Raw genomic sequence first — 18,884 nt, forward strand, 5'->3', positions numbered from 1 at the left:
CTTACATACAGACTGGCACAGCGGGTGAGGGTTGACAGGGTAATTCTCATAGGGTTAGAAAATGTTTGTTACCAAACATTAACTTTGGATGTGCCCAATATTTTCGAACTCTTTCACAGAGGTATTGTCAAAATGCTTTTAATTGGTTGAAAGAATATTAAACTCATTTGACTGGCCAGGTACAATTTACCTATGAAGTCATTCAAGTGACAAACCAAATATTCTAATCTCGACTGAAAATTCTAAAATGTGTGACCAGTCCTCTATTCCACTAATAATACTTATAATTCATCATCTTTATACCGGTACGTCAGATCATTTAATGATGTGGTCGTCTATTGGTCCCTCCCTGGTTTGAACCGATCGAGCCTGTAACGGTAGCCTCTTCCTAATGATGTGACTCGGAGTCTAACAGGCCCATAGAGTACAGGCCGTTTCTAGGAAGGATGACGACATGGAGCTCCTGTCTATTTCTCTTGTCATCTTCTCCATTAGTTAGATTTGGGACTGGAGTACCGTCCCATAATGCTTGGTCTCCTACTAAGCGTACAATATAGCCCACCAGTAAACAACCATCCATTTTAAATATTACTTTTTATAAATGTGATTAGGTTTAGTTAAGATGACACAAAATAGCCGTATTAGCATTTTGGCTAATTCTATAGTTAATTGTTTTCTCAATGTCACTGGTAAGCGAACTTGTCTTAACAAGGTTGGGACATAAAATTGCATATTTAAAGCTTTCGCGTTCTTATGCACTCATAAATTCTTTCAGAGATCTTATCTATTTTAATAGATGGAAGGAAAAGTCCTTGATTCTTTATTAAAAAGGAAATGGGATGTTTGGATTTGTTTTATTTGCAGCATTAAATCATTAGTGAGCTTATAAATGCAACGGTAGTGAAATAATGTTTTCCTCAAGTCAAAACATGTCCTCCGATTTATCTTCTTCCAAATACACTTTTCCTCTTATTCTTTCTCGGTCGAAGCAATTGGAATAAAATCTTGAGTTGTCTGATTTCGTTTTTATTTCCTTGTGAAACCAATTTTGAAGTAGGATGGATTTAACAGTCGGTGTTTTATAATGCTCTAAGCAGACCAAGTATACATTTGCCCTCAACGGCTGAGATGCACTCATTAGTCTTATTCCATATAGATATGTGTAAGTCAATGACACTTGAGGTATTTGTATTGCCTTATTTGTCCTTTCTCACTCCATGCAATGGATTTTATTGACAGCGACATGTTGGACAGTGGGTCCCCAAACAAGAAAGGCTGTTTCGCCTCAGTTTTGTACACACATTTTTCAGTGCTAAATGTTTGATTATTTTTACAGTAAAGAGAGATGGATACCATTTATTCAGAATGCTGAATGCATCTTTTAATCCTCTTGATGGATTCAGTGTTTGGAAATGGCAGTAGATGAACTAGGCTGCATCAGGTCAAATGCATCTGGTCTGACTACAGACAACTGTACTATATGATTCATGACTAACTAAGTTCAGAAGTTTCTCTTTTGAAATACAATCCATGATCTCTTTTTAGGGTTGAGCTAATGCCCACCTTTCCTCGTTATTACAGACAGCAGGCCATTTCTCTGGCAGCAGTTAATTAACAATGGAAGGAATCGGCTCATAACATGACAGCATTCATTAAGAGGTTCCTCTTCTTCAGATGTCTCGTTTTGTTACCTCATAAATGCTGACATGGAGAGTAACAGATGACGATGCTTGTTATCTTCCTGTCAGAGCGGCCAGCCCACTCCTTCCTCCCACCTTATAGGAGAAATGCATCCAGTCTGCCATCTGACAGTCATTAGCTCCTTATAACTTCCACGGTGCGACATCTAATCCAGTTCCCCATCTGTGGAAAGCACTTTCTCAACCTCCTTTCCCTCCCTCTATCCAGACACCAGCACCCTTGCGTGGGTTTGTCTCAGGCCAGAGTCCTGTTAAGTCTGATACGACTCCCACTGTCCCCCGTGCCTGACCACAAACGGCCAATCAGAGAGGAGGCTTAGACTAGTCCAGGCCGGTGGGATAAGCTCTCGCTCTCTCCCGCTCCCTCGCTCTGTCCTGCTCTCTCTCACTCTCTCGCGCTCACTCTCTCACTCTCTCGCGCTCACTCTCTCACGCTCACTCTCTCGCGCTCACTCTCTAGCGCTCACTCTCTCGCGCTCACTCTCGCGCTCACTCTCGCGCGCTCACTCTCTCGCGCTCACTCTCTCGCGCTCACTCTCTCTCGCGCTCGCTCTCTCTCGCGCTCACTCTCTCTCGCGCTCACTCTCTCTCGCGCTCACTCTCTCTCGCGCTCACTCTCTCTCGCGCTCACTCTCTCTCGCGCTCACTCTCTCTCGCGCTCACTCTCTCTCGCGCTCACTCTCTCTCGCGCTCACTCTCTCTCGCGCTCACTCTCTCTCGCGCTCACTCGCTCCCTCGCTCTCGCACTCGCTCTCTCGCTCTCGCTCTCGCACTCGCTCTCGCACTCGCTCTCGCACTCGCTCTCGCTCTCTCGTACGCTCTCTCGCACTCGCTCCCTCGCTCACTCTCGCTCTCTCGTACGCTCTCTCACACTCGCTCCCTCGCTCACTCTCTTGCTCACTCTCTTGCTCCCTCGCTCACTCTCTTGCTCACTCTCTCGCTCACTCTCTTGCTCCCTCGCTCACTCTTGCTCACTCTCTCGCTCTCTCGCTCCCTCGCGCGCTCTCTCGCTCCCTCGCGCTCTCCCTCGCGCGCTCTCTCGCTCCCTCGCGCCTCTCTCGCTCTCTCTCGCTCCCTCGCGCGCTCTCTCGCTCCCTCGCGCTCTCTCGCTCCCTCGCGCGCTCTCTCGCTCCCTCGCGCGCTCTCTCGCTCCCTCGCGCGCTCTCTCGCTCCCTCGCTTGCTCCCTCGCGCGCTCTCTCGCGCTCCCTCGCGCGCTCTCTCGCGCTCCCTCGCGCTTGCTCGCTCCCTCGCGCGCTCTCTCGCTCCCTCGCGCGCTCCCTCGCGCGCTCTCTCGCTCCCTCGCGCGCTCTCTCGCTCCCTCGCGCGCTCTCTCGCTCCCTCGCGCGCTCTCTCGCTCCCTCGCGCGCTCTCTCGCTCCCTCGCGCGCTCTCTCGCTCCCTCGCGCGCTCTCTCGCTCCCTCGCGCGCTCTCTCGCTCCCTCGCGCGCTCTCTCGCTCCCTCGCGCTCTCTCGCTCCCTCGCGCGCTCTCTCGCTCCCTCGCGCGCTCTCTCGCTCCCTCGCGCGCTCTCTCGCTCGCTCGCGCGCTCTCTCGCTCCCTCGCGCGCTCTCTCGCTCCCTCGCGCGCTCTCTCGCTCCCTCGCGCGCTTTCTCGCTCCCTCTCGCGCGCACGTTCTCGCTCCCTCTCTCGCGCGCACGTTCTCGCTCCCTCTCTCGCGCGCACGTTCTCGCTCCCTCTCTCGCGCGCACGTTCTCGCTCCCTCTCTCGCGCGCACGTTCTCGCTCCCTCTCGCGCGCACGTTCTCGCTCTCTCTCGCGCGCACGTTCTCGCTCTCGCGCGCACGTTCTCGCTCTCTCTCGCGTTCTCGCTCTCTCTCGCGTTCTCGCTCTCTGTCTGGTCTGTCTGTCATGTGGACCTGGGGGTGTTTCTGGTCTGGACGGGCCGGAGCTCAGGAGCTGAGAAATGCTCAGGCTCAGTACTGCTCCTAATGCAACCCAGACGACATAGCGGCGAGAGCAGCTGCGCTTATAAAACAAAGTACAGAGTGGGACGGTGGAGAACCTGTTAGGCTCACAACAAACCATGACTTAAATTAATTTATTCAATGGGGAGGAGGTAAGTTTAATCCCCCCCCCGAAAAAGAGCAAAAAATGCAATTAGCTTGGACCTTTTGTTCTTGAGTTCGGCTTTTCCGTCGTTAAAGTGTTCCTTTCTTACCCTTTTCCTTTTTTTTATGGCGTGTTTTCTCTCGGGTACATTTACAATGCATTAAGCATATAAACAGGCTGGAAATACAAAAGGAACCGGAGCAATACTGCTCAGTTCTGTCGGTTCAGGAGTCTAATAATAATAAGAGGGAGAGCTGGAGAAGGGGACCACATTTGGCCCTGATCATCTGGGTGTGTTTTGTCCAGTCACCCATGGAACACTGTGACAGTTTAGGTCAGTTATTTTTAATCTAAAACCTGAGGCTTCGGGCTGGTTTTGAGAACCCCAACCTTTTTAATGTTTTTAGATCTCAGAAATGAATTTTCTCACAGGAAGTACATTCATTCAATTAATTAATTTATCTGCAAAATTTATTGTGGAGCTCTCAAGAGCAGTAGTGGTGGTGCGTGGGTAAAATCACAGGGGTAGCCAATCCAGGGGGGAAAAAGCCATATTACAACCTATGTGTTGTGATAATTGCGTTGTTTGTTCTATAACCTGTTAGTTCATATGCCTTGACACCATTATATATAGGCCTAAGGCCGAGACAATAAGAAGACAGAATAAATTCAGCCACACCTTTGTTTCATCACAAAACCAGAGAGCAACATCTGTCTGGTGAAGTCCACAAAACATATTACATGTACCAAACAGTTACATGACCTACAGCATGGTCAAGGAAGGTAATGTTTCCAACATTTTTGGACTACTGAACAACTGTTGATTTAGAACCACAGAGTTACTGCAAGTCACAAAGAAAACAGGAGCTGCCTCCACTCTTCCAGCACCATTTCAACCTCAACATCTCAACATCATCTAATCACCTCTGCTTAGTCTAATACAGTGACAACTAAAAGATACAAAAAACGATTTAGTTCAACCAACGTAAGCTATATATGATGTGGCTGTCCATGGTACGTGTGTGTGTCACCCTACTTGTATAGAAATGCCAATGCCATCCTTCTCTTTCATGTTGCCTAAACGGTATATGACTCTGTCATACAGCTAGTTAACATTAGCATACTATATCTACCTACATGTTTAACTTCCGTCCTTTCCGGACAGGGGCACAATGTATGAATTTATGGTTGGATCAGAATCGCTGTTATAATCATTGGTCAGTACGGAGAATTAAGTAAAACCACAAGGCCAAATCGCTATCTCCATCCATGGCTAATTTAGGAAAGGGATGATTTTAGGGATGATTTTAGCTAGCTATCTAGCCACCGGAGGACAGCAACCCAACAAGATGCAACAATTTTTTTTTAACTTTCAATAATGACGTTTGGCTTGTGATGTGATTGGTTTGAAGCCAGTTTCGCTTCCCTTTAAACTTTTTTTGGGTGGGCCAGACTGTTCGCAGCAGAGCTCACTCAGTTTAGTTCAACGCTGATTGGCTATTATTATTATTTTTTTTTTTTATCAAGGGAGGCCAAATGCTCGCTGGCTTCCCTTGCATTCAATGCTACGGGGGCAAGAATGCCGTACTCTTTCTGACCAGACAGCATGAGATAGATACCCTACACATACTGAGACAGAGGGTGCTGTTTTATTGCTTTCTCTGGTGAGATCCTTTTAGCAGCCTCTTGCAAATTGAAAGACATTTATGAAACACAATTTCTTGGTAAATGTTTTAGGTAGCCTAGCTTCCCTTGGCAGCCATGAATACATGCCGCTGCTCAAGAGTTAATTGAAACAAACACGCAAAGCTCAGCCCCCCCCCCCCCCCCAGTGATTCCTGTAGCCTCACTGTTCTTCTGTCCAAACTGCAGCATAATATCTCTTACCAGAAGGATATTGCTTGCTGTAAGCGCCACACCCTTAAATGGACCTGAAGTAGTAGTAATGTGACAATCTTTTCGGGCCCGTGTTGATTTTCACATATTATTCATGCAGGCTTCTTGGGTTTTGGATAATATTCCATGGTCATTTTCCAATTTCATTTTTCCACCAGGCTGTTAGTGGTGGCTGTAAGAGGCAACTCTAATGGGCTGCGTGCTGCTGCCACTCATGGAAGCCACACACATGCTTGCTCTCACACACACGCGCTTTCTCACTCGGCGCTCACACAACACACGCTATATAATACACAGACACACACACTATAGCATGTGTTTGCGCACATTCTTTCAGCAGGCGCATATTCTGTTTTGGATTGGCTGAGTGGAAAAGTAGGGGTGGCTGGATTCCTTTTAGTGGGGTAAAGATTACTGGGATTATAAATGATCCCATTAGAGGGAAATGTAAACCTACATTTGTGGAGAGAGGGAGGAGGCTGAGGCAGGCTGCTGCGTCTGCACATGGCACGTCACTCACACGTACATGCCTGTGCCCAGTAAGTATGTATGTAAATAATAATAATAATAATAATATTAAAAATAATAATAATAATAATAAAAATGTAAAATGTAAATGTAAATAAGTATATCTATACAGTGAGGAATAGGCTTCAGAAAGCATCCATCTAAAGTAGCCTGGCTCCAACTGCTACTCACTTAAGTCACTTAAGTCTAAGCTTTTCCATTGCTTTCTAGTCCAGTAGTAGGCTTCATCTGTGTCCGTGCCCAAAACCAGCCATGTCTCCAAGTAGCCTAAACCCGCTTGAAGCAATGCATTTCCATAGACAGCTGCTGACGTCAAGAGGAACTGCCCAAACCAACCAGTCTGGCAGTGCCAGTATAATTAGGCCCACTTCACTTCAGCAAACGTTTTCTAACACTTTTCATACTTAGAAGCTCTGCACTCTACGTATTCCTATTTAGTACAGTATAATTTCCCACAATAAATCGTTGAAAGTAGCACCCACAGATTCATTTCACTTGTTCTTGTGAATAAGATGTCCGAACCGTGCCAAGCAAGCAAAGCAATTTTCGAAGTTGAAACCCCCTCACTAGTTACGCTCTAATGCATCCATTCCCTACTCAAAGTTGCTCATACAGGGCTTTCTTTATATTACGGACACTGCAGTCAGTAAAAACTAGCGTGTGTGACTGCAGCCTAGGCTACTGGCTGTTATTCACAATAGGCAATACAAATGAAAATGCAACATGGCCATGACAGCCTCAGATGTTGGTTGTTAAGCATATTAATGACAGAACACACAGGCAGATGAGGAGACACCAACACGTGGAGATGGTATTCAAGGCGAGTCCAGTTTATCCCCAACACTTGGATAATATGGTAACAAACATGGTGGGGACGGACGGTCATGGTTGTCATCAGAAAGCCACAGGAGCCCGGTCGGAAACCTAAAGATGAAGTCCACGATGTCCCTCCTTTTTTTCCCTAAAAATAAAAAGGGGACATTTGTGACCATTTGGGGTTGAAGAAAAAAAATCATCCCGTCTAATAATGTCTTAAAATTGTCTGTCATGGAAAAGAAAATGAGCTGAATGTGGTTGGTTTTCCATCAGGCCAGCTAGTGTTGCAGAGCAGGGGGTGTTGCAGAGCAGGGGGGATGTTGCAGAGCAGGGGGGGATGTTGCAGAGCAGGGGGGGATGTTGCAGAGCAGGGGGGATGTTGCAGAGCAGGGGGGATGTTGCAGAGCAGGGGGGATGTTGCAGAGCAGGGGGGGTTGCAGAGCAGGGGGGGTTGCAGAGCAGGGGATGTGATCAGATCTGATGGGGACAGGCAGATGGCACTTCTTTTCTACAGAAACATTTACTTTTATTATCTCTTATTGTTGAATTGTCGAAGGAACCTGCAAGTAAGCATTTTGTTGGACAGTGTATCCCATGTGTATCCTGTAGATACGACTACTCAAACCTGAAACTATGGACATGAACAAGAACCACAGATTTTTTCAGTTTTAGGGCCGATATAGTATAACTACAGACTAGACTTGGCATTCATAATACTTGCTCTATAAATTATTGTTTTTTGTTTATTTTTTCTAAAACCAAGACACTTCTGTCTAGTAGGATAATCTGGATGTGATTAATGATGTTGACCTGCTATCCTCTATGGATATCTGTTGTTTTTTGAACATGCTCTGTCTTTTACAGTAACTGGTTGTCTGTCACTTGACAACAGTGAGACAGCAGCTCTGTTCCCAGGAGGGTCTCCTTCTCCTGTTCCCAGGAGGGTCTCCCCTTCTCAGCCTCAGAGACAGACAGGGACACTGACAGATGTGTGTGTGATGCTTGCGGTGGGCAGACGCATCCATAAACGTCTGAAATATCAAACACACTTTGCTAATTGACCTCTGTGGTTGTACTGGGACCAAGGAACCCAGACCACAAAATCTGCAGCACCAACCGGCACATCCGCCCACCACCTTCCACCCCCTCGTCAGCTCAGCTGGTGAATGCATTAGCTAGTTTGGGGTCTGGTCCCGATTCCTCTTGTCTTTCATATGGGCCCCTGCACCACGCCTGTCCCTTTTTTAAAACGTGTTAATTCAGGAAAGCTGCTTAGTTTGACAAACTGTCATGGGATAATTTAGTTTTCAGCACATCAATCATACCAGGTTTATCATTATGTCCCCCTGTCGTGTTTGGGGAACCATGACGTCACTTGGTCCAGAACCATGACGTCAGGTCCAGTTGTTTTTCCCAGCGCAGAGAGACTGACCATAGAAACAGGTTCTGTTGAAGTTAGCATAACTATTTGGTCGCTGAACCAGTACTGCTATAATTGACAACTGTTTTGTGAATGTTTCCACTAGACTAATAGATCCACTAGCAGAGTTATTTTTGGGGTGGTTATTATTGCTAATAAGTTATCTGAATAGCATCACTGTGTTGTACAGTGACTTTGAGGCGGGTCTGAAATCACTTAGTGATTTATCATGTGGACAGATACATCAAACAGACCCGTTACAGTGAGGCAGCAGTGGGCGGCCATGTCCAGACGTGTACTCCTGTGTGTCTCTGAGACAGAGCAGACAGACGGACAGCATTCCGGAGGGCTTTGACCATGGCAGAGGAAACAACTCAGAGTAGAGCAGAGCTTATGGCTAAACCTGCTGTGGATACACTGCTACATCCTCTCAGGGGGGAGACTTGGGAGGGTGTAAAGGGGTGAGGGGATGGGACATCCACCTTTCCTCTCCCACTCTTTCTCCACCCCCCCTGGGAGAATCCCTAGAGTTTTCACCAGGGACCAGCAGAACCAGCTCTCATGTGGTACTATTTCTTAAATCCAGGCACCTCCACTCTATTATACTGAGCAGTAGGGGTGTAATGGTTCACCAAACGGTTCACCACGTCTAGGTACGTATTGCGGTTTTGGGGTCATGTTTTGGTACAGCGGTGAAATTAATTGCTAACAATTACTGTAGTTCATTTTTGTTTATTTAAGAAAATGTAAAGTGTTGTTTTTCCTGATTCCATATGATCATGAGTCATATAATACCCGATGAGAAATACCAACACCTTGTGTTTACTTAAATTACTCAACAACAACACTAAAATAAAGTGCAGTGTGTGTGTGAAAACAATATGCAAACATGACTCATATGGTGTATAGGCCTATGCTATATGTTCTTACAAAGTAAAAAATATGCGTACTTGTGACTCATAAAGGGGGCATGTCTGTAGCACGCTACTTTCCATTTCCACTCCAGGGTAATGTGATGGGCTGTCAATGTCAAGTAGCTTTCTGTAGCCCTGGAGGTCCATCCGTCCGTTATAAGCACATCACGGGGTGCGTTGGCCAATTCATTGACAACGTTGGCTTTAACTTGCTTATATAGAGCGGGTACTACCTGTGCGAGAGGGGGCAACCTGTGCGAGATGGGGCAACCTGTGCGAGAGGGGGCAAAGTTCGTAACGTGGCTCGAGCACTTCCACGAGGTGCTGAAACCCCCTATTTTTCTCAACCGCTATAAACAAACCTGTCGCGCTTGTCATGTCTTTGGCCTGGTCAGAATCAGCTGTGAAGGGCTGCTTGAATGCAGATGGGAGACCGTTGTGGTGTTGGCAGCTGCATAGGCTATTCTCGTTGAACAGTGGCCACGTACTTTTTCTGTTCTTCGCTGTTGGAATCGACTGGGAAGACCAAAATGTTCTCAAACTGGAAATTTAAAACGATGATGTTGAATCCTCCTGGTTTATTGATCCCACCACTCACCATCGTACAGAACTAGTTCCCGGCTGCGCCTCAAAAGGACAGTGTGAAATGCAGCAATGGCGAAAGGTGCAAAAAGATGTCCGCAGCCATGTAATTACCACAAATGGCTTGTTTGTGAAGTTCGCCATATTGTACGTCGCTCTCTTATTCTTTTGTTGTATCGGTATTAGTACTGTATACATGATCCCAATTCTAGCTCCACGACGGACACTTTATTTTTATTTTGTTTTTATGAAAAAGTTGATTGTGCTGATTTACTGGCACATTGAATGATGTTGTGCACCATAGTTTAAGAACTCAATGGGTAGTGCTAAAAACAATGACGTCGTAGAAGAATTCCTCCGTCTTTATGCACCTTCACCATTTCAGCATTTCATGTTGATTACAACATGTGTACAGGTTCTAGTTGTTTCAATGTAATAGCCTGAAATGTTTTTAGCTCAGATTCACTCGAGGCATACAACACATCATAGGCATAGCCTATAGGCCTAGTGTGTTGTTCACAATACGGATTGAACCTAAGTCCCTGTACTGAACGGTTCTGTAGAATATGTGTACTGTTTCCCCTCTAGTGAGCAGGCCCAGCTACATCCTTTAGGATCTGAAGGGAGAAATGGGCTTTACCTAGGTGGGTTGTTGGGAAGAGGTGATGTCAAGTGGGAACTATTGTGCCCAGCCAGAGTTTGTTTACCAGTTCGTTTCTCCATTACCCACAGTTCAGTCACTTTATTTTTAGGGAACTAGTTTCGAGAATTTGCAACAACAACAAAATTGTTACCTTCCAGGATTTAGACTTGCTGGAGAGCTGGGAATGCTGCACTTCCAGGAATGTTGCTTCTGGTCCAAAAACAACTTCCAGACTAGTGGTTAGTGATTGGCAGCCTGGCGAGGGAGGGAAGGAGGGTGGGTTGCTAAAGAGGTGTGTTGGTTTGGGTAATCTCTTCAGTGTAGTTATGTGGCTCTGTTGCACACAGAGACATTATCCCTCTGACCTCCGTCTCATAGATGGACATACTGTAGGCCTTTGGTCTTCAGTAGACATGGATAGACCTTTGGTCTTCAGTAGTAAGTAGGCTAGAGACAGAGTTCCAGAATTCTGGTACATTTCCCCCCAAATCCCAGGTTTCCCTAAAATCCTGGTCAGAAGATTCCTGGAATCAGGGGGGAATAAGCGTGAAATCAGGAATCCCCAACCAGGACTTCCTGAAAACCTGGACATTTTGCAACCTGAGCTACACTGAAAAGTAGACGTTCAATGACGGTCTTCAGACTGAGAGATATTTATAACGGACAGTCACAGACATGTGTTCATGGTTTGCTGATTCCACTGAGTCATTGGGTATGGGACTGATTCATTCCCTGTGACACACAGTGGAGTGGAGGGAGGACTGACTGGACTGAGCCTTCAGTCATCCCTGTGACCATCATTCCTTCTTTCCTGGAGATCAAAGTCACTCTGCCACTAGTGAGAGTGTCTTTCCATCTGAGTGAGAGTGATAGGCTAGTGTCTTTCCATCACAGACGGAGGGAGAGAGTCTAAAGGTAATGACTGGAGGTCGATCGATTCATCGGCATGGACGATTTTAATTAGGGCCGATTTCAAGTTTTCATAACAATCGGTAAACTGCTTTTTGTGGACGCCGATTACATTGCAATCCATGAGGAAACTGCATGGCTACGCGAGTGCAGTGTCAAAAGGACCTTGTGGCTGCAAGGAGCCAATGTAAGTTGCTAGCTAGCATTAAACTGATCTTATAAAAATCAATCAATCTTCACATAATCACTAGTTAACTACACATGGTTGATTGATAATACTAGGTTAACTAGCTTGTCCTGCATTGCATATAATCAGCCTGTTAATTTATCATCGAATCACAGCCTACTTCAACTTCGCCAAACGGGTGATTATTTAACAAAAGCGCATTCGCGAAAAAAGCACTATCGTTGCACAAATGTACCCAACCATAAACATCAATGCCTTTCTTAAAATCAATACACAGAAGTAGATTTTTATAAACATGCATATTTAGTTCAAATAAATGCATGTTAGCTGGCAATATTAACTAGGGAAATTGTGTCACTTCTTCTCTTGCGTTCAGTGCAAGCAGAGTCAAGGTATATACAAAAGTTTGCGCCGCCTGGCTTGTTGCGAACTGTGTTTCTTCCTAACAAAGACCGTAATTAGTTTGCCAGAGTTTTACATAATTATGACATAACATTGAAGATTGTGCATTGTAACAGCAATATGTAGACTTAGGGTTGCCACCCATTCGACAAAATACGTAATGGTTCCGTATTTCACTGAAAGAATATATATTAGGTTAAAATTAAAGGGTTCATTCAGTATTATTGTAATTGTCATTATTACAAATATATATACAGTTGAAGTTTACATACACTTAGGTTGGAGTCATTAAACTAGTTTTTCAACCACTCCAAACATTTCTTGTTAACAAACTATAGTTTTGGCAAAGTCTACTTTGTGCATGACACAATTAATTAACTGTTTACAGACAGATTATTTCACTTATCCCAATGGTGCACTTCACAAAATAGATGGCATCATGAGGAGGGGAATTTATGTAGATATATTGAAGCAACATCTCAAGACATCAGTCAAGAAGTAAAACCTTGGTTGCAAATGGGTCTTCCAAATGGACAATGACCCCAAGCATACTTCCAAAGTTGTGGCAAAATGGCTTAAGGACAAAAAAGTCAAGGTATTGAAGTGGCCATCGCAAAGCCCTGACCTCAGTCCTATAGAAAATGTTTGGGCAGAACTGAAAAAGTGTGTGCGAGCAAGGCGGCCTACAAACCTGACTCGGTTACACCAGCTCTGTCAGGAGGAATGGGCCAAAATTCACCCAACTTATTGTGGGAAGCTTGTGGAAGGCTACAAGAAACATTTGACCCAAGTTAAATAATTTAAAGGCAATGCTACCGAATACTAATTGAGTGTATGGAAACGTCTGACCCACTGGGAATGTGATGAAAGAAATAAATAAAAGCTGAAATCATTCTTTCTACTATTATTCTGCCATTTCACATTCGTAACCTCTCTTGGGTATGTTGGGACGTTAGCGTCCCACCTCTTCAACAGCCAGTGAAACTGCTGGGCGCCAAATTCAAATACAGAAATACTCATAAAAATTCAGAAAACAAAACATATTTTACATAGGTTTAAAGATGAACGTCTTGTGAATCCAACCACGGTGTCAGATTTAAAAAATGCTTTACGGCGAAAGCATACCTTACGATTATTTGAGAACATAGCCCACTAGACAATTCATTACAAACAGTAACCAGCCAAGTAGAACAGAGTCAGAGTCAGAAACATTTATTGAGTAAATGAATGTTTCTTTTGTTCGATAAAGTCTCTTTATATACAAAAACCTTGCGCGTTTTCTTCAGTAATCCACAGGCTCAAACGCAGTCAAAACAGGAAGACAAAAAAATCAAAATTGTATCCGTAAAGTTCATAGAAACATGTCAAACGATGTTTATATTCAATCCTCTGGTTGTTTTTAGCCTAAATAATCGATAATATTTCAACCGGACAATAACGTCTTCAATTTAAAAGGTAAACAAGAATTGCTCTCTATCTGTCGAGCGCATGAAAAAGCTCTGCGACACTTTAGCGTCCAGTCATTCCGAATGCTCTTATTCCCTCATTTTTCAGAATACAAGCATGAAACTATTTCTAAAGACTGTTGACATCTAGTGGAAGGCATAGAAACTGCAGTTTGAGTCCTAAGTCAATGGATACTGTAATGGCATTGAATAGAAAACTACTTCTTGAATGGATTTTTCTCATGTTTTTGCCTGCCAAATCAGTTCTGTTATACTCACAGACACTATTTTAACAGTTTTGGAAACTTTAGAGTGTTTTCTATCCAAATCTACCAGTTATATGCATATCATATCTTCTGGGCCCGAGAAGCAGGCAGTTTAAATTGGGCATGCATTTCATCCAAAATTCCGAATGCTGCCCCCTACCCTAGTGAAGTTATAATAAAGTGTTGATCCAAACTGACCGGGAGCTTTTACTGGGATTAAATGTCAGGAATTGTGAAAAACTGACTTTATATATATTTGGCTACGGTGTATGTAAACTTCCGACTTCAACTGTATAAAAATCGGCCGATTTAATCGGTATCGGCTTTTTTTGGTCCTCCAATAATCGGTATCTCCGTTGAAAAATCATAATCGGTCGACCTCTAGTAATGACCCCCACTCTGACATCATCACCTCTGTCTGATTCAGGATGGCACCACTTAATTCCCTCCAAATGATCAATAAAGCTCCGTTCAGTTGTTTACACTACAGAAGGTACAGCTCATGGTCATGTTGGTCTACTAGTCTGGCTGTCCTCTAGCGCTCTACTAGTCTGGCTGTCGCCTAGCGCTCTACTAGTCTGGCTGTCCTCTAGCGCTCTACTAGTCTGGCTGTCCTCTAGCGCTCTACTAGTCTGGCTGTCCCCTAACGCTCTACTAGTCTGGCTGTCCTCTAGCGCTCTACTAGTCTGGCTGTCCTCTAGCGCTCTACTAGTCTGGCTGTCGCCTAGCGCTCTACTAGTCTGGCTGTCCTCTAGCGCTCTACTAGTCTGGCTGTCCTCTAGCGCTCTACTAGTCTGGCTGTCCCCTAACGCTCTACTAGTCTGGCTGTCCTCTAGCGCTCTACTAGTCTGGCTGTCCTCTAGCGCTCTACTAGTCTGGCTGTCCTCTAGCGCTCTACTAGTCTGGCTGTCCTCTAGCGCTCTACTAGCCTGGCTGTCCCCTAGCGCTCTACTAGCCTGGCTGTCCCCTAACGCTCTACTAGTCTGGCTGTCCTCTAGCGCTCTACTAGTCTGGCTGTCCTCTAGCGCTCTACTAGTCTGGCTGTCCTCTAGCGCTCTACTAGTCTGGCTGTCCTCTAGCGCTCTACTAGTCTGGCTGTCCCCTAACGCTCTACAAATCTGGCTGTCCTCTAGCGCTCTACTAGTCTGGCTGTCCCCTAACGCTCTACTAGTCTGGCTGTCCTCTAGCGCTCTACTAGTCTGGCTGTCCTCTAGCGCTCTACTAGTCTGGCTGTCCTCTAGCGCTCTACTAGTCTGGCTGTCCTCTAGCGCTCTACTAGTCTGGCTGTCCTCTAGCGCTCTACTAGTCTGGCTGTCCTCTAGCGCTCTACTAGTCTGGCTGTCCTCTAGCGCTCTACTAGTCTGGCTGTCCTCTAGCGCTCTACTAGTCTGGCTGTCCTCTAGCGCTCTACTAGTCTGGCTGTCCTCTAGCGCTCTACTAGTCTGGCTGTCCTCTAGCGCTCTACTAGCCTGGCTGTCCTCTAGCGCTCTACTAGTCTGGCTGTCCTCTAGCGCTCTACTAGCCTGGCTGTCCTCTAGTGCTCTACTAGTCTGGCTGTCCTCTAGCGCTCTACTAGTCTGGCTGTCCCCTAACGCTCTACTAGCCTGGCTGTCCTCTAGCGCTCTACTAGTCTGGCTGTCCCCTAACGCTCTACTAGTCTGGCTGTCCTCTAGCGCTCTACTAGTCTGGCTGTCCCCTAACGCTCTACTAGTCTGGCTGTCCTCTAGCGCTCTACTAGTCTGGCTGTCCCCTAACGCTCTACTAGTCTGGCTGTCCTCTAGCGCTCTACTAGCCTGGCTGTACTCTAGCGCTCTACTAGCCTGGCTGTCCTCTAGCGCTCTACTAGTCTGGCTGTCCTCTAGCGCTCTACTAGCCTGGCTGTCCTCTAGCGCTCTACTAGTCTGGCTGTCCCCTAACGCTCTACTAGTCTGGCTGTCCTCTAGCGCTCTACTCGTCTGGCTGTCCTCTATCGCTCTACTCGTCTGGCTGTCCTCTATCGCTCTACTAGCCTGGCTGTCCTCTAGCGCTCTACTAGTCTGGCTGTCCCCTAACGCTCTACTAGTCTGGCTGTCCTCTAGCGCTCTACTAGCGCTCTCTGCCTGGTGGAATAGTGGTTACGTTAGTGATGGCATTTCTCTCTGCCTAGTGGAATAGTGGGTACGTTAGTGATGGCATTTCTCTCTGCCTAGTGGAATAGTGGGTACGTTAGTGATGGCATTTCTCTCTGCCTAGTGGAATAGTGGGTACGTTAGTGTTGGCATTTCTCTCTGCCTGGTGGAATAGTGGGTACGTTAGTGATGGCATTTCTCTCTGCCTAGTGGAATAGTGGGTACGTTAGTGATGGCATTTCTCTCTGCCTAGTGGAATAGTGGGTACGTTAGTGATGGCATTTCTCTCTGCCTAGTGGAATAGTGGGTACGTTAGTGATGGCATTTCTCTCTGCCTAGTGGAATAGTGGGTACGTTAGTGTTGGCATTTCTCTCTGCCTGGTGGAATAGTGGGTACGTTAGTGATGGCATTTCTCTCTGCCTAGTGGAATAGTGGGTACATTAGTGATGGCATTTCTCTCTGCCTAGTGGAATAGTGGGTACGTTAGTGATGGCATTTCTCTCTGCCTAGTGGAATAGTGGGTACGTTAGTGATGGCATTTCTCTCTGCCTAGTGGAATAGTGGGTACGTTAGTGATGGCATTTCTCTCTGCCTAGTGGAATAGTGGGTACGTTAGTGATGGCATTTCTCTCTGCCTAGTGGAATAGTGGGTACGTTAGTGATGGCATTTCTCTGCCTAGTGGAATAGTGGGTACGTTAGTGATGGCATTTCTCTCTGCCTAGTGGAATAGTGGGTACGTTAGTGATGGCATTTCTCTCTGCCTAGTGGAATAGTGGGTACGTTAGTGATGGCATTTCTCTCTGCCTGGTGGAATAGTGGGTACGTTAGTGATGGCATTTCTGTCTGACTAGGGGAAAGGAACCCTGGGATTTAGTCAAGAATGCACAGAAAAGTCTCCTCATCCGCTGACGTTAATCTAAATCACACACACACACACACACACACACACACACACACACACACACACACACACACACACACACACACACACACACACACACACACACACACGCCTCTTCTGCTTCTCTAGTGTTAATCCTAAATCAACACACACACACACACACACACACACACACACACACACACACACACACACACACACACGCCTCTTCTGCTTCTCTAGTGTTAATCCTAAATCAATCACCATACGCACACGCACACACACACACACACACACCTCTCCTTCTCTAGTGTTAATTTAAATCAGTAATCTCCCACACTTTGTTTTTGCCCAACTGGAAAATGGTGATGGTAGGAATGAGCCCTCCATTTAGTTGTCAAAAGGGATTCAAACCAAATGTGTTCTTGTTTATCAGCTAGACAGACTGGGTGGAAGCCTGGGTGCTGTTATATAAATGGTCTTTATGTTGGTCCTAATACAGACTGTTTTCTTTGTTCGGATGCCCCCTTTCTCATTCTTCTCATCTTGAAGCAATAGTGCAGGGTTTCCCAAACTCGGTCCTGGGGCACCCCCTGGGTGCATGTTTTGTTTTTTCCATAGCACTACACAGCTGATTCAAATAATCAAAGATTGATGATGAGTTGGTTATTTGAATCAGCTGTGTAGTGCTAGGACAAAAACCAAACCGAGTTTGGGAAACCCTGCAATAGGCTATTGGATGTCACCTTGTCTAAACTCCCTAGACTGATAAAATAGTACTGAAGTACTATTTGAGAAGGTCCGGTCATACACATTTCCTAGGTGGCAAAGGTCCGGATGGGTATTGTCATTGATCGGCATAGTAACAATTCCCCACCTCGCAACCCCAAACTGTTTTAAAATGTTGCCGTTTTAAAGCAATTTTGACAGGTCTTAAGTGTGTTCATATGATACGAGGCCCGGCTGTTCCCAAAAAAATATTATTTGATCCGGACCTGGCTGCTATTCCACCAATATTGGAATATTCTTAGTTAGCAGCTAGTTCCTGACTACAGTGATATTACTTTGCTTTCAGTTTGTTGCTTTTTGTCCGTCCTCTGTGTTCACATCTGTGTTGATATGTAGCCTACTATCAATCAATGCCCTACAAATGCACACTGACTACGCTAGGCTATATCACCTCTAGGATAACAAGGAAAAGGGAAGGGAGAGAATTTCATTCTCACATGCAACTCTTGGTTGCCTAATTATTAGTGTTCTTGCCCATAAAAAATGACAAAGTAATATATTTTTTTGCAAAGAAAAATGAAGTCATCCTCTTCCCCAAATTCCATGCTGCAATCCTCCTGTTATTCCTGCAGCCAAGGCATTCCAGCCACTGTGAGAAGGAAGAGGTCAGCGGAGCGGAAAAAGTGAGGCGCGCTCCCTCCTTCCCGGTGGCTGGAGAGAGCGAGAGAGACCTGTGCTTTTTCCTCCACCAACCGCAGCTGGTCTGCGCTCTCAGCATTACCATCTTATTTTAACCCCTCCTACCTCCTGGCCTCACCAAAACTGTGGTCTGGGGGCCCTAACAAAGACTGTTGTCTGGGGGACCCAACCAAAACTGTAGTCTGGGGGACCCAACCAAAACTGTAGTCTGGGGGCCCCAACCAAAACTGTAGACTGGGGGCCCCAACAAACTGTAGTCTGGGGGCCCCAACCAAAACTGTAGTCTGGGGGCCCCAACCAAAACTGTAGTCTGGGGGCCCCAACCAAAACTGTAGGCTGGGGGCCTTAACCAGAGCTGTAGGCTGGGGGCTAGTGCTGAGCAATTAGTGTGTGCGTGCGTGTGCGTGCGCACACAGTGGCAAGAAAAAGTATGTGATCCCTTTCGAATTACCTGGATTTCTGCAGAAATTGGTCTGATATTCATCTAAGTCACAATAATAGACAAACATAGTGCGCTTAAACTAATAACACACAAATGATTGTATTTTTCTTGTCTATATTGAATACATAATTTAAATATTCACAGTTTAGGTTGGAAAAAGTATGTGAACCCCGAGGCAAATTACTTCTCCAAAAGCTAATTGGAGTCAGCTAACCTGGATTCCAATCAATGAGATGAGATTGGAGATG

General features: G+C 45.8%; 1 protein-coding gene across 2 annotated transcripts in view; it reads left to right on the forward strand.

Annotated features, from left to right (window-relative positions):
- Window positions 1-18,884, forward strand: part of LOC139559336 (ribosome biogenesis protein bop1-like) — a 121,622-nt gene that overhangs the window by 54,859 nt on the left and 47,879 nt on the right. The gene's annotated exons all lie outside the window — the stretch shown is intronic.

The sequence above is a fragment of the Salvelinus alpinus genome, chromosome 29 (genome assembly GCF_045679555.1).
Source record: "Salvelinus alpinus chromosome 29, SLU_Salpinus.1, whole genome shotgun sequence".
Classification (NCBI taxonomy): domain Eukaryota; kingdom Metazoa; phylum Chordata; class Actinopteri; order Salmoniformes; family Salmonidae; genus Salvelinus; species Salvelinus alpinus.